The 13937-nt window shown below is 35.8% G+C and overlaps 1 pseudogene; it reads right to left on the minus strand.

The window, feature by feature from the left end:
• Positions 1-2052: 2052 nt before the first annotated feature.
• Positions 2053-12818, minus strand: LOC107512670 (annotated as a pseudogene).
• Between the last annotated feature and the right edge of the window lie 1119 nt (positions 12819-13937).

Consider the following 13937-nt stretch of genomic DNA (forward strand, 5'->3'; position numbering starts at 1 on the left):
CGTGTACTAAGCACTACCCTACGCTCCAAGAGGTGAATAAGTCATACTCTCTACTGTCATAGAACCTAGCAGGATGACTCCGAATTTCCACCCAAAAAGAATGATGATACTGCTAACGAAAAGCCTGGAAGACATGAAAAGTTGGGCGGTGCTTGAGTTTTGGATGATGCACCACATAAGGAAAAGTTCGGGGCTAGAAAATGCAGAACTGAAGCTCAGGGTGGAGAGAGCTTTTCAGATGATGATTGGCTCAACACTTAAGAACTGATGAATTCCTCAAAGGAGAAAAGAGAATGGACTAAGTAAGATAAGGCTGCAGGGATAGAAACGGTAAAGAATGAGAGGAATGACCGGAAGGCCAACCAACACAGGGCCATATAATGGTGTCTCAGAAACCAAAAGAATCAAGTTATGATACTGAATACTGCTGGAAGTAAAAAGAGAGAGGGGTGCAGGGAGGGGAGGAAGAAGAGGGGAAGAGAGAGAGAGAGAGAGAGACACTGGATCTGCTCACATTAATAGCAGTTCAGCTACTCTTGTTTCCCTGCACTCCACAGTTATCCCATGTCATTCTGCCCTTGCTGTGCTTACTCAAGGATTTTCTGGGGAAAACGTCTTAATTTTTAACAGTATTATTCTTGACACTCTCCTTTGTTCCAAGAGAAGGAGCTACCTTGAGTATCCTTATATTCTTTGGAACCTAAACTCTACAAATACATCCACAATAGAATTTTACCCTGGTCTAAGGGCCATGTCATATTTGTATATTATTATTAACGACAACTAATCTTTAAAGAATGGTAAAAAAAAATAAATGAGATTTATTTCAGAAGCAGTGTTTAGCATATTTAGAATGCTGAAAGATTCACAATATTTATGAGACCATCTAAATTTATAGAAGTATTTCAAATTCTAAACATCTGGAGATAGTGCTATTTAGAAAGCAAAATGCCAGCAAATGGTGAATATAAACTCAAGGTTTTTGTTTCTCTTTTGATAATCAACTGACTTTTTATTTTGACAAGTTTAAGATATGCAGAAACATTCATAGAATGATTTGTATTCAATGACAAATTCACATTTGTCATTTCTGCTTCAGATTCATTTTAAAAACGGAACTTTTTTAAAAAGTTGATAAATAAGACATACAGACAACCAACAACTGCAAGAAAAGATGCTCAACATTTCTAATCATCAGGGAAATGCAAATTAAAACCACAATTGTATATCACCTGACACCTGTTAGAATGTCTATTATCAAAAAGACAAAAAAATAACAAAGTGTTGACTAGGAAGTAGAGAAAAGAGAATCCTTGTGCACTGTTGGTGGGAATGTAAATTGGTGTAGCCACTATGGAAAATAGTATGGAAGTTCCTCAAAAAAAATAAAAATAGAATTATTATATGATCCAGAAATCCCACTTCTTGGTATTTATCTGAAGAAAACAAAAACTCTGACTCAAATAGCTACATACACTTCCATGTTCACTGCAGCGTTATTCACGATAGCCAAGATATGGAAACAATCTAAGTGTCCATCAGTGGATAAATGGTAAAGAAAATGCAGTATATATAATGGAATATTGTTCAGCCATAAAAAATAATGAAATCTTGCCATTTGAGACCTGAATGAACCTCGAGGGCATCATGCTAAGTTAAATATATCAGACAAAGACAAATACCATATCATCTCGCTTATATGTGGAATCTTAAAAGAAAAAAACAAGCTCATAGATACAAAGAACCAATTAGTGGTAGCCAGAGAGGTGGGGTGGGTGGGGAAAATAGGTAAAGGGAGTCAAAATGTACAAACTCCCAGTTATAAAATAAATAAGTCATGAGGTTACTACATAGCAACACTAGCTAATAATACTTTACTGCAGATTTGAAAGTTGCCATGAGAGTTAATCATAAAAGTTCTCAATACAAGAAAAGAAATTCTGTAATTTTGTACAGTGACAGATGTTAACTAGACTTATTGTGGTGATCATTTCACAACATATACAAATATTGAATCATGATGTTGTACATCTGAAACTAATATAATGCTCTATGTCAAATATACCTCAAAAAAAAAGTTGAAATTCTCTTGTTCTTGTTTTTTATCTCATTCCCCACCCTCTCTTGTGGCAACCATAATTATCGATTTGATGTATATCCATTAAGTCCACATTTTTATACGCTGACTATAAATTTATGAATTTATAAACAGTAAGTACTACACACATACAAGAGGAATTGCTGGGCCATAGGGTATTAAGCTTTATAGTAAGTTTCAATTTTAACAAGGAAAGCTCTCCTTACTTTTTTCAGTATTGTTTTGGCTTTTCATGGATGCCACCTTTAGAAACAGTTTGTCTAATTTGTCCTATTGGGATTTTGGTTCAAATTATATTAGAGTAACAGATTAGTTTGATATCTTTTCAGTCTGGATTCTTCTCAGATGAGAACATGACATATTGCTCCTTTTTTTTTTTTTTTTTTAGGTCTCTCTTTACATCCTTTAACAATATATTATCATTTTCTCCCTAGTGCTCTTGTATTTTTGCCTAGTTTTTCTTACGAGGTAATTAACAATTTTTATTGCTGTTATATCATCCTTTTTTCTATTTTATTTTTATTTAGTTACTTTTAACATATGAGACAATTACTGTATTTTGATCTTATAGCCAGCAATACCGCTGCATTTTCTTTTATAAATATGATCAGTTGCTGGTAGATGGTCTTGAACTTTCCTTGTAAATAATAATATCATCTGTAAAAAAGACTATTTGTCTCTTCCTTTCTTATGTCTTATTTCATTTTCTTGTATTATAACCATCAGAACAATTGTTGCTTTATGGAATAGTGCAGTGATATGACTTTGTCATATTTCTAACTTTAATGAAAATGCTTCCAAAGTTTGATGTTTGCTGTAAGTTTTTGGTCGATGTCCTTTATTATATTATATAAGTTTCCTTCTATTCCTGTTTTTTTTTAAACTTTAATATTAATAAGTGTTCAGTTTTATCTAATGCTTCTTTATGCATCTGGAGATGATCATGTGGCTTTCCTTCTTAATCTGTTAATATGGTAATATTACGGTGACAGATTTTCTAATATTGAATCACCCTGTATCTACTCCAATAAACTCTACTTAGTTATATGGGTCTTTTTTTTTTTTTAAGACACTGAGGAATTGACTTGTTAACAGAATAATGTAATAGGATGATATGAAGCAGAATAAGTATCTTATCCTATCCTTAGAGGTTAACAAATACTTCATGGATTTCAGTGGAGATATTGGCTTGTCGAAAACAGATACTCCATTCTCCAAGAATAAGTTCAAATGAGGCAAAATTTTTCACCTGAGACTCTGGTTCCCATAAAGGTAATATAGGCTCAACCAGTTGGATGACTTTTACTACTGAGAGTTTTAAGGGCGGACCGGGAGCAGTGTATGTCACCTTTTTGGAGGAATAGAGAGTTTATAACCTTCCATACCCCCCCCCCCCCAGCTAAATCTGACACTTGTGATCCTGTAACTGCAGAACTAGCTCAAAATGGTCATATCCTCTTTAAAGGGATACTGAGTTGCTTTTCAGAGACAACAGACAAAAACTGTAGGTCACGTGGCCAAAGCATGTACAGAGGAGAAAACTTTGGCCTCTAGGTGCATCCAAAACCAGAGTTTCGCTTCCCCACGACACACATGGAAACAATGACTGGGATAGAACCTGAACTTGAACACCAAAACCCTTTCGGAAGCAGAGGGTCCATTGTCCAGGAAGATCCTGTGATGATGCTCTTTACCATAAATAGCCAAGCTCCAAGGTCCTCCAATTAAAACTTGCCCTGCTAGTTTTGCCTTTCTGCATTCATGTTCCCCCTATACCCTTAAAAACCTGTCTCTGACCCCTGGATCAAGCAGTTTGGGCTTTTGAGCATTAGCTTCCTGCTCTCCTGGGTGGTGTCATTCATAATAAAATAGCCAATCTTTCTCTACTGCAGTTCTTGGTGTTTAGTGTTTGGCTCTGCTAGCACTGGGTGGAGGAATTTTTTCTGTTCCGTAATAATCATATCTTGTCTGAAAGTTGCTGAGCTACTCAACTGGCAGAAGAGACAAGTGAGGTTGGGTAGGACTCCACCCCTTTTTGGTGTGGAAACGTTGCCAAAGTTTCCGACAGGTCAACGGTCCCTGAAGAAGATGGCAGGGGTATAAGGAGTTTTGCTGGTAGCCTAAAGATGGCCACTGCCTGGTAATAGAACCCTAGCAGCAAAAGCTCTATTGGTTCCTGGCATCAGATGTCTATTGGTAGAATGTGCTGAATTTGGGGCATAAGAAGTTGAGCTAAGTTCAGATCCCCCTGTACTCCTGACAATAAAGAAAATACCATATATGCTTGATCAATTTTCTACCTCTGACTTTTGTAATACTTGATAGACTCCACAGGGGCTGTTCACCTCTATATTCCCAGCACCAGCACAATGCCTAGTATGTTTAATAATTATCTGTTGAATGACTGAATGCTTCAGTGCATGGTTTAACTGGACCATGGAAATAAACATATGAGTATAGTGAAAAATTTATTCATTCACTTGGTCTTTTATTCACTATTCCATCGATATTTATTTACTTAGCACTAATTATGACAGATGTTCTGTTAGATGCTAGGAATACAAAATTCCTGGGTGAAATAATCTAACCAAGGGGACATCCCCAACTAGGTAGACTCAAAGAAATAGTCCTTTATTCAGTTGGTAGCATGAGCTAAGGGTCGTCTTCATGTAGCACACTCTACAAAAGCTAGAAAAGTAGAGAGAAATGAAAGACATTTCCTTTTATCACAGAGTCCTCAATCTAAAGTCCAGAGAACACAGCCATATGTAAAATATTAAACTCTTATGCAGTGATACATTCATGAACAAGAAAATATTAAATAACACTAATTGAACCCAAACGCTGCAGCACTCTGAGTGACTGAGTGGTCATTGCTCATGATGTCTCTGTCAGAGTTTTCTGCCAAGCTCACCCCACCCTCACATGGATAACTCCCCCTCATGCAGATCTCATGAAGTCTGTTCTACATCTACATCCACATGATCATAGTCCCTCCTTTAAGAATCCAGTTCTTTTCCTTCTAAAAAAATGCAAATTATATTTCCTTCTGAAAATACAATTCGCAAGTATATATTTACTTGTTTTTAGTCTTTCTCCTTCACTGCATTGCAAATTCCAAAAAGGGGAGCCTTTTGTTTTAATCAGGTTATCTTTCCAATGCCTTGCACCGTGCCAATAAATATTTGTTAAAGATATGAATTAAGGATCACCGCCAAATTCTGCTTAAAATAGTCTGGTACCTGTCTGAGAAGACTGTAGTAGTACTTCAAAAAACTCCCAATGTGACTGGTCACACAGAATTTAACTTTATACATTGAGCTAAATGACTGTTTTCTACTGATGCTGGCAAAGTTCTAAATTTTTTTTTAATCAGTCAAACTGGAAAACGATTTTAATGTAAGGCAATATTCAAAGATTTATGAACAGATGACATTCATCATAGCCTAATTTATAACAATAAATGTTTTCCAACAACTTTAAAGTCCAACAATATATTAAAATTATGGAACATGGTATATAATAAAGTCATGCTCTTAACAGACTTTTCATAATGGAGGGAAATGTTAAAAATGTTTTTAACACAGCCTAGAAAATGACATAAATATGATTTAAATTTTTCAAAAGTGTATATATGCAGAAGAGACCAGAATATTTACATCAAATGTTAAATGGTGTTTGGAATCTCAGGTTACTTTTTCCCAATCATTTTATTTTATATCATTTCTTAAATTAAATTTATTGGGGTGACACTGATTAATACAATTTTATAGGTATCTTGGATAATTTTAATGTACTCCTTATTCTATTCCATATTTCTAAAATATTATATTCACTTTTAACAGGAGGTTTTATCTGGTAATCTGAGAGCACCTAAGGTTTTTTTTCCCCCTAGTCAACTCAAATTTATTTGATAGGGATAAATCAAAACAAACATTCAATTAAGAGATAGTTAAATGATCACACATCCATAAAAGGGAATATTTTGCAGCCACTGAAAATTGTTTAAGAGAAATTTTAATGACCTAGGAAACAGATTAAAGGGGAAAACCAAGGTACAAAATTCTCTAGAATGATCAAATATGCTAAAAATAGAAAAAGAAGACTGGCAGCAAATAATACCAAAATGTTGACAGGTCTCGCTGGGTAGTGAATTACTAGTGAATTTACTTCACGCTTCTCTATATTTTCTAAATTTCCAACAATATTTTTTTATCAGAAAAACTTAAAAGTGAAAAATGTTTTTTAACACAGTATTATAAGGATGACTCAATTGCAGTGTCTTAGAAACACGCCAACTTCCAAATACTGCATTGCTCTTTCCTGTTTCTCCAACCATGGTTTTCTGAAGCAAGAAATGAAACATGAGAAGGTAGTTTTTATATGGCAGTTTACTTCTGTTGTCATTTTTAATGTTCCCCTGGCTTTGATAGAAGATACAAAGCATAAACATGTTTGGGAAGGGAAGGGAGTAGAAGACAAAACATATTTTTATCTGCATGTGTAAATATCTTTTCTTTCAACGTAAGCTCAAGGTCTTTTAGAAAATGTTTGTGGTATTCCTAGAATATAGCAGGAATCTTGAAAAGCTACTACGTAAGCCTACAAATTCACATTGTACAGTCTTGTTTTGTTTTGTTTTGTTTTGGTGCCAAAATTACAAAGGTAGTTGTCGGGAATGGGAATTAGCCAAGACAATGGTGGCTTTATCACATGCTCATAATTGCAGAAGCTTAAGAATTCTCTTTAAACTTTTTTTTTGATGAGTGTTTAGAAAATGAGTAATAATTTCAGTAGTAAAACAAGTTTGTTCTTTCCTGGGTAAAAATATATCCTCTGAAACCAAACCTTCAATTTTAAGAATAGCTGTGTGTTCCCTCTGGTTCCAGGGATGCTGCTAATAGCCAGCAAAAATGGTCTTGGACCACATGCAACATAATCGTCTATGCTCTTGGATCCCGTATCCTTACCTATGTTTTGTATCTTCTATCAAAGCCAGGGAAAAATTAAAAATGACAACAGAAGTAAACTGTCATATAAAAACTGCCTTTTCATGTTTCATCTCATGTAAGTCTCTAAGTGAATCTATAGAGTCTTTATTATTCTGATAAAACTTGACATATGATGCCAACTTAGCACTCACAATAACAATTAAAATATCATGAATAACTTCACCTTCCAAAAACATGACTGGTTTTAAAGCAAGAAGATGGTCAAAAAGAAACGTATTTGGATTTTCAGTGCTCATACAATACACCTGTGGGCATCAACCCAAGCTGGGGAAGCATTGTCCTTCATGTAACTTCCAGCAATTCAACCGTGATTTTCGAAGTGACAGTACTTTTCTTACAATCCACAAGTGCTTCATAAAATAGCCTTACAGGGGGGTGTTTTATTTTTTTTTCAGTGGTGAGATTCCAGTAGAAATCCATTTTCTAACTTGATCCAGCTCAGCTGAAATACACTGGATGGTCTCACAAGATGCTGCCATTTTAGTGAGGCTGAAATATACTGTTCATCTTAAGGGAGTATTCTTATCCATCCCATGAAAAAGGTTGCTTAGCAACTGCAGTCTCAGAGATGGGCATTCATCTTATAGAAATTTGACCAGCTTTTCACACAGGTTTTCAATCAGAGCTTTTTGATTATCTGGTTCCAAGATCAACAGGAGGGATACCACGCTGCCCATCACAGTTCAACATCTTGATCACCTTCCTTCAGACATACATTACAGGCTTCAGTAAATTGAGCTAAACCTACATAAAGTCCACCTTCTGAATTCTCTTCTAAAGTTTTAGCTCGCTTAGGTTTCAGGTGAGCTCGAAGTTCAGCAGCCTAATCTTCCCCACTGATGCCCACGAAGGCTGCGATGCTCACAGTGAGCGCCCTGGAACCGTGAACGCTCCACTTGCAAACCACACCCCCTGGAAAGGGCGCAGGATTCTAGATTCTGGTTTACTTTTAAAAAAAAAAAACTTATTCATGAATGTATGTATGTATGTATTTTTAATTGTGATAAAACTCTACTTTTTAAAATTGGTATTTAAGTATTAAGTGATTTATTTCCACAAGCCAAGCGATACTGGCTTTGCTGAAAATGCAGAAAAAAATGTCTTTAAACATTCACTGATTTAGAACACATCTCACGAATGAAGTAAATTATATCGTTATATATTAAGTAAATTTCCATTGGTCTTTCTTATATTTAGGTTTTTTTCCTCGCTCATTTTTATCTTTTACGAAGGCATGATCTCCATGTAACGCTGTGTAAATTTAAGGTGTACAACATGTTAATTTAATACATTTATATATTGCAATAAGATCACCACCCTAGTGTTAGCTATCCACCACCTCAAATAATTACCATTTCTTTTTTGTGTGGTGAGAATAGTTAAGATCTAATCTCATAGCAACTTTGAAGTTTACAATATGGTATTGTTAGCAATAATCACAATGCCACATGTTAGATCTCCAGAACTTATTCATTTTCTTACTACGAGTTTTTACCCTTTGACTAACTCTCCAATTCCCCTCAGCCCTACTTTTCAAAATAGATAATAATTTTTTTTAATGATTTTAAAAATCACTCTACTAATGTTTGTTCTTATTGTAGTATAGTGTGTTTAGATTTATGTCTTTAAATAAATGTGATTGGGACCTTTTTAGGTTAGGTGATGAGAGGAAATATTTAGTCTTAATGAGTTTTAAAATGGACGACAGCCTCTAAGCTTGAAAACAAAACCACAGTTAGATTGTGGCATATTCTGATCTTGGAGCCATTGCCACTGCTGGTTTTCTAAATCTTAAACTTGTTTATAGAGAAACATCTCTTCTGTTATCTGAAAAGCCTCTTGAAAGTATTTAAATTAAATTTTAGCTCTGTGAGTTCCATTAAATAGGAAAGATACTAAGAGGTAGAGAAAAGTAAAATATGTGATCAATTGACTAACATTTTAACATTCAGGAATGCTGCTTATTAGAATTTGAATTCGTTTTCAGACTTTTCAGAGAGGTCTGAAGGTAACTGCTGTGTTTAGTAATAAGACAATGACCGGGTAGAAAACTAGGGAGGGAATCTTTTATTAAAAGGAAGAAATGACTAAGGTCTGACTGTCGAGCCCTAAGATCCTGGTGAATTAGCAAGTTCCAACACATGAATTTCCCCACCCCCCCAAAATAGATATATACCTGTGTGTGTATATGTATGTGTATATGTGTGTGTGTGTGTGTGTGTGTGTGTGTATTCTGTGCTGATTTCTCATTTCGACCCCAGTAATTACTTCTTAGCCCGTAATTGTCCTTGCTCTTTCACTTCCTCCTCTGACAAGAAAGGAAGCTGCAGTTGCTAAATGTTTAAACTAGAACCATCAGACAAGACAACTGCATAAGAAAAGCAGAGGACAAGCCCAGGCAGAGAGAATGCAGTGGCAGGAGTCTGGGCCCTCTTGCTTCTCCATTTTCCTTTCTCACCCTTGTTCTTTTTGTCTTCATTTCCTATCATATTACCTTTTTTTCATAACCTTTTCTGACACCATTTTTTCCCTTCCATCCCATCTCTACCCTAAGCCCATCAGTTAAAGCTTTGGAGAATATTTTCTGCTTCCAGACAAGAATAACTATACAAACAAGATCCCAGTGGTCATTGCAATATATCGTAAGGCAGATTCCTTTCTCCATAAACATAATATTCAAGTTTTTTCTAACTGAATAAAAGTTCTAAAATAAAAATAAAATGGAAATTTTAAACATAAAATTGGCAAACATTTTGTTTTAATTTTCATGGAGACCTATAAATCCATATCTTTCCAAATGTAGTATAGCCAAGAGCATGGGAAACAAGTACCCTCTTGTATTGATCATAGGACTGTAAATTGGCATAGGCTTTTTTGACCCAGAGAATATACTTACTTGTAGGAAGGAGTCAATCCTAAGGAAGATGTACACAAGGGTTTTTGTCCAGAGAGGTTTAACATAGCATTATTGATAACAGTAAAAACTGGAAATTACCTAAATGTCCAACGGTTCTTGGTTCGCTAATCTATGAGAATTCTCAGTCTTCTGGAAAGGACTGGGGTTTTTACTTTGTCGTTGATACCTGAGCCCCAGTTGGATAGGTCCACGGACCTCTGCAGTTAATGATTGCTAGTCTTCTCTCATTGCTGAGTACAAACAGCTTGGTTTTCCCTCTGTTTTAGACCTGCTGCTTGGAACTTTCAACTGCTTGCAATTGCAGCCCCCTCTACCACCCAAAAATTTTTTAAATTTTTTAAATTTTTATTGTATTAGCATCATGGTTAATAGGTACTTAGCAAATTTTTACTGAATGAATGCAATAAATGAGTGAGATATTTGCAATCCACCTTGAATGTGATTAGCTCTACTTCAAGCTATAGGCCTGGATCCCTTTGCAGAAAGAAACTGTTTACATAGTAATACTCTGGGAGAAAATATTACCGTGATTCAAGCATTTAAAATATTAACCTAACGAGGATGATGGTTTGGCCATCCATTCATTCAATAAATGTACTAAGTACATTCTATGTACCAGACTCTATGCAAGCACTGAAAATAAAACCACGGAATTAGATATTCAGAAAACTGTATGGCTTTAGCCAAGTAAAAAGCTTTTAATGGACTAATTTGTACACAAGAATATCAATTTCTCAATTCAGAAAGATAGCGACAAGAAAAAAAATTCTAAGATGTTCTAAATTAAAATTACAGTAGCTGGAGAGGAAGAGGAAGAGACCTAACAGCCTGTTAATAGCTGTGGACTAGCTCTGACAAGACTGCTCACATTCTTGTATATCTGTTGGAATTTAGGATTAATTTCCAGGTAACTATTTCTGCTAGAATAGCCAGGCGCCCTAGAAGAGGATACTTCTTACTTGCTGACTCTACTGCACCTATCCCAGAACTAGCTGTATTCGCCTTCCCCCATCTCCTTTGTCTACAGATAATGTAAATCCTTTCAGAATGGCATACATATTTCTCCTCCCTACTTGATGTATAAAAGCATTTGCAAAACTCCGGATGACAGACATGTTGTCTTCTCTACCTATCCATGGTGCTGGTGGTTTAGACTCCAAGCCCCAAGACTGGTCTGTCTTTTTTTTGGAGCAATGGCCTAACAAACCCTTTCTTTTAAAAAGACTTCCAGCTGTGAAAGTTAAAATTTTTGTTGAACAGTAAATACATCAGAAATGTTCATTTTATCTCCATGGGCATCCTCTCCTTTTGTATCAAGGTAACCGTGAAACTGGACAGACTAGTAGAAAGTTTTTAATGGGCATATAATTAGAGGTAAGGGAGTAGGCTAATGTAAAAAACTATTTAATTCAAGCCATGAAAGGCCTGGAAATTTTTATTGATTTCTCTAGTGATTTGATTATTCCCATGAAAGATAATCATGATCAAATCCTCACTATTTAATCCCTTTTTTACATTCTTCCTGTGTATAAACAATCCTCACTTACTGTACATTATTTTGAACAGGCTCTAAAATAACTAAATTACAGTTTTCATTTTAAGGACACATCCTGCTCACTTAGTTAAGTCTCAGGTATTTGTCTAATTTCAGCAGCATAATGATTAAGTCTTTTCTTAGTGTGGGTGATTTCTGTAGATGGCTAGTTCACCCAAGCTAGAGAGACATACATGTACAATAAAGATGGAATGCCCTCTTAGTGGGGGAAGTATTAACAATTCAGTTAATTCGCTTAACTCAGCATTAAGACAACTGATCATTTGTTTTGATAAAGTTAGATTCTCTACTTAAGCCATTCACAAAATAAATTCTAGAGGAATTAAGGACCTGAACAAAATACAAAACCCTAAATGCATCAGAAAAAATAAAGGAGACTGCTTATGAATTTGAGAAGTCACCCTAAACCAAACTCTGAATGCAAAAGATATAAAAGAATAGATTGATGTTTCAGCCCATCAAGACTGATAAATTTGAACAGCATATAAGTTCTTTACTACAAAAGGCATCATAAGCAAAGTTACAAGACTGATAAGTCTGAATAACGTACATGTTTACACAAAGCTAAAAAACAAGTGACAGATTAGGAGATGATATACACCATATGTATAACACAGAAGGGATTAGCATTTGGATCTATAAAGCACTCCTATGGAAAAAAAGGAAAATTCAAATAAACCAATGCAAAGATGGAAAAATAATAGGATAAGTTATTCATACAAAAGTAAGTACAAGTGGCCAATGAACATACGAATAGTTAGCTGACTTTCATCAATTATCAATGAATACTGATTATATTTAGAACACTGAGATAATTTGCAACCACTGTGCTGGCAAAAATTAAACACACTAATAAAACATTGATATGAGCATGGGAAAACGCACAGACACAAACACACATACAGCTAAGGGGAATACAAAATTGATACGGCCACGCTGAAGAAGAATTTGGTAATATTGAGTAAAATAAAAATACATGTGTGCTGTTGTTTTCAACCTTGAACTCTTAGGCTCTCTATGTAATAGAAATTAACAAGAGGCAAAATCAAGGTTTATTGGGATTTAGGCTCCAGCACCAGGGAGCCAGCACAGGAAGAGGGATTCCCGAGCTGGCTCTCCAAAGGGAGCAGCTTGGGACATTATATAGGGCAAAGAGAGGGAGCCACTGGAACTCAGCCGGGTGACCCTTTCCATTCCTCCTGGTTGTGGTGCCTGAGCAGGCGAGTCCTGGCACATGCTCGGTAGGCTCACGATGGCGTGCTGCTCACTCCTGCCACCCCAGGGAGGTCGTCTTGCGGTCAGCTCAGGGTTGTGTACCCATGTGGATGTGGAGATCGACAGCCTTGGGGAAGTTTGTGGTTGGAAAGCAAGTGAATCTGGGTGGTGCAGAAGCTGGCATTTAAGGGAGAGGAGCCAAGCCCGTTCCCTATTCTGTCTCACTATGAGCCAACAATTTCAGATATTAGTGTCTACTTTTGAAAAACAGTGGCACTCGAGCATAAAACATGTACAAGCCTGTCCATTGCAGAGTTCATCATAGAGAAAAACTGGAAACAATGAACCATGACTAGAAGAATTGCTAATAAAGTGTATTTTCAGACTATGTATGCAGTGGTAAAGGGCAGTCAAAAGAATGAGGTTAGGTCTGTGCCAACCTGGACAGCTCTCCACAGCACCCAACTGAGTAAAAAAGCAAGTTATAGATATATTATCATATCTTTTTATATGAAAAGAAAATAAAGGACACTACAGAATGAAATTATATATTTCCTAAAGGAAATATGTAAATGTGTGTAAATGTTGAAAGAACTGAGAGAAAGCTAATCTAAATGACAACCCAGATTGCCTCTGGGATGATGAGGGACAGGGCTAGGGGTGGTATTTGAAGGGAATTTGTCCTAAGCTATAGTGTTACCCTCTTTTTTAACAAGAAGAATTAATACATTACTTATTTAAATTTTATTTTTTAAAAATTAAGTCAGTTTTCTGGCTAGTAACGGATGTAGATGAAATATGTATATTCCCTTTAAACATATAGAGATGCTGCATAAGATATCAAATAAATTTAATATAAACTTATAAATATAAATTTAAGTATGGACACACATGTACATGTACAGCATAACTTGACAAACATTTCCTTTTGTACCAGAAATAAAAAGGGAGACCCCAAATCTAAGCAGTAAGTACTAAAGGCAAGGGACTCAGAGAGCAAGGGAATTAGATTACACTTCATTAGTAGGGACTGGACTTTCATCTCTAGGCTGCAGCATCAGAAGCCAACAGAGTGTGCATTAACAGGGTGGACAGGAACGGCAGGCTGGAAATCAGTGGATGTGAGCAGAACTGATACAG

This window comes from Rousettus aegyptiacus, unplaced genomic scaffold, assembly GCF_014176215.1.
Source record: "Rousettus aegyptiacus isolate mRouAeg1 unplaced genomic scaffold, mRouAeg1.p scaffold_m13_p_2, whole genome shotgun sequence".
In the NCBI taxonomy this organism is placed as follows: domain Eukaryota; kingdom Metazoa; phylum Chordata; class Mammalia; order Chiroptera; family Pteropodidae; genus Rousettus; species Rousettus aegyptiacus.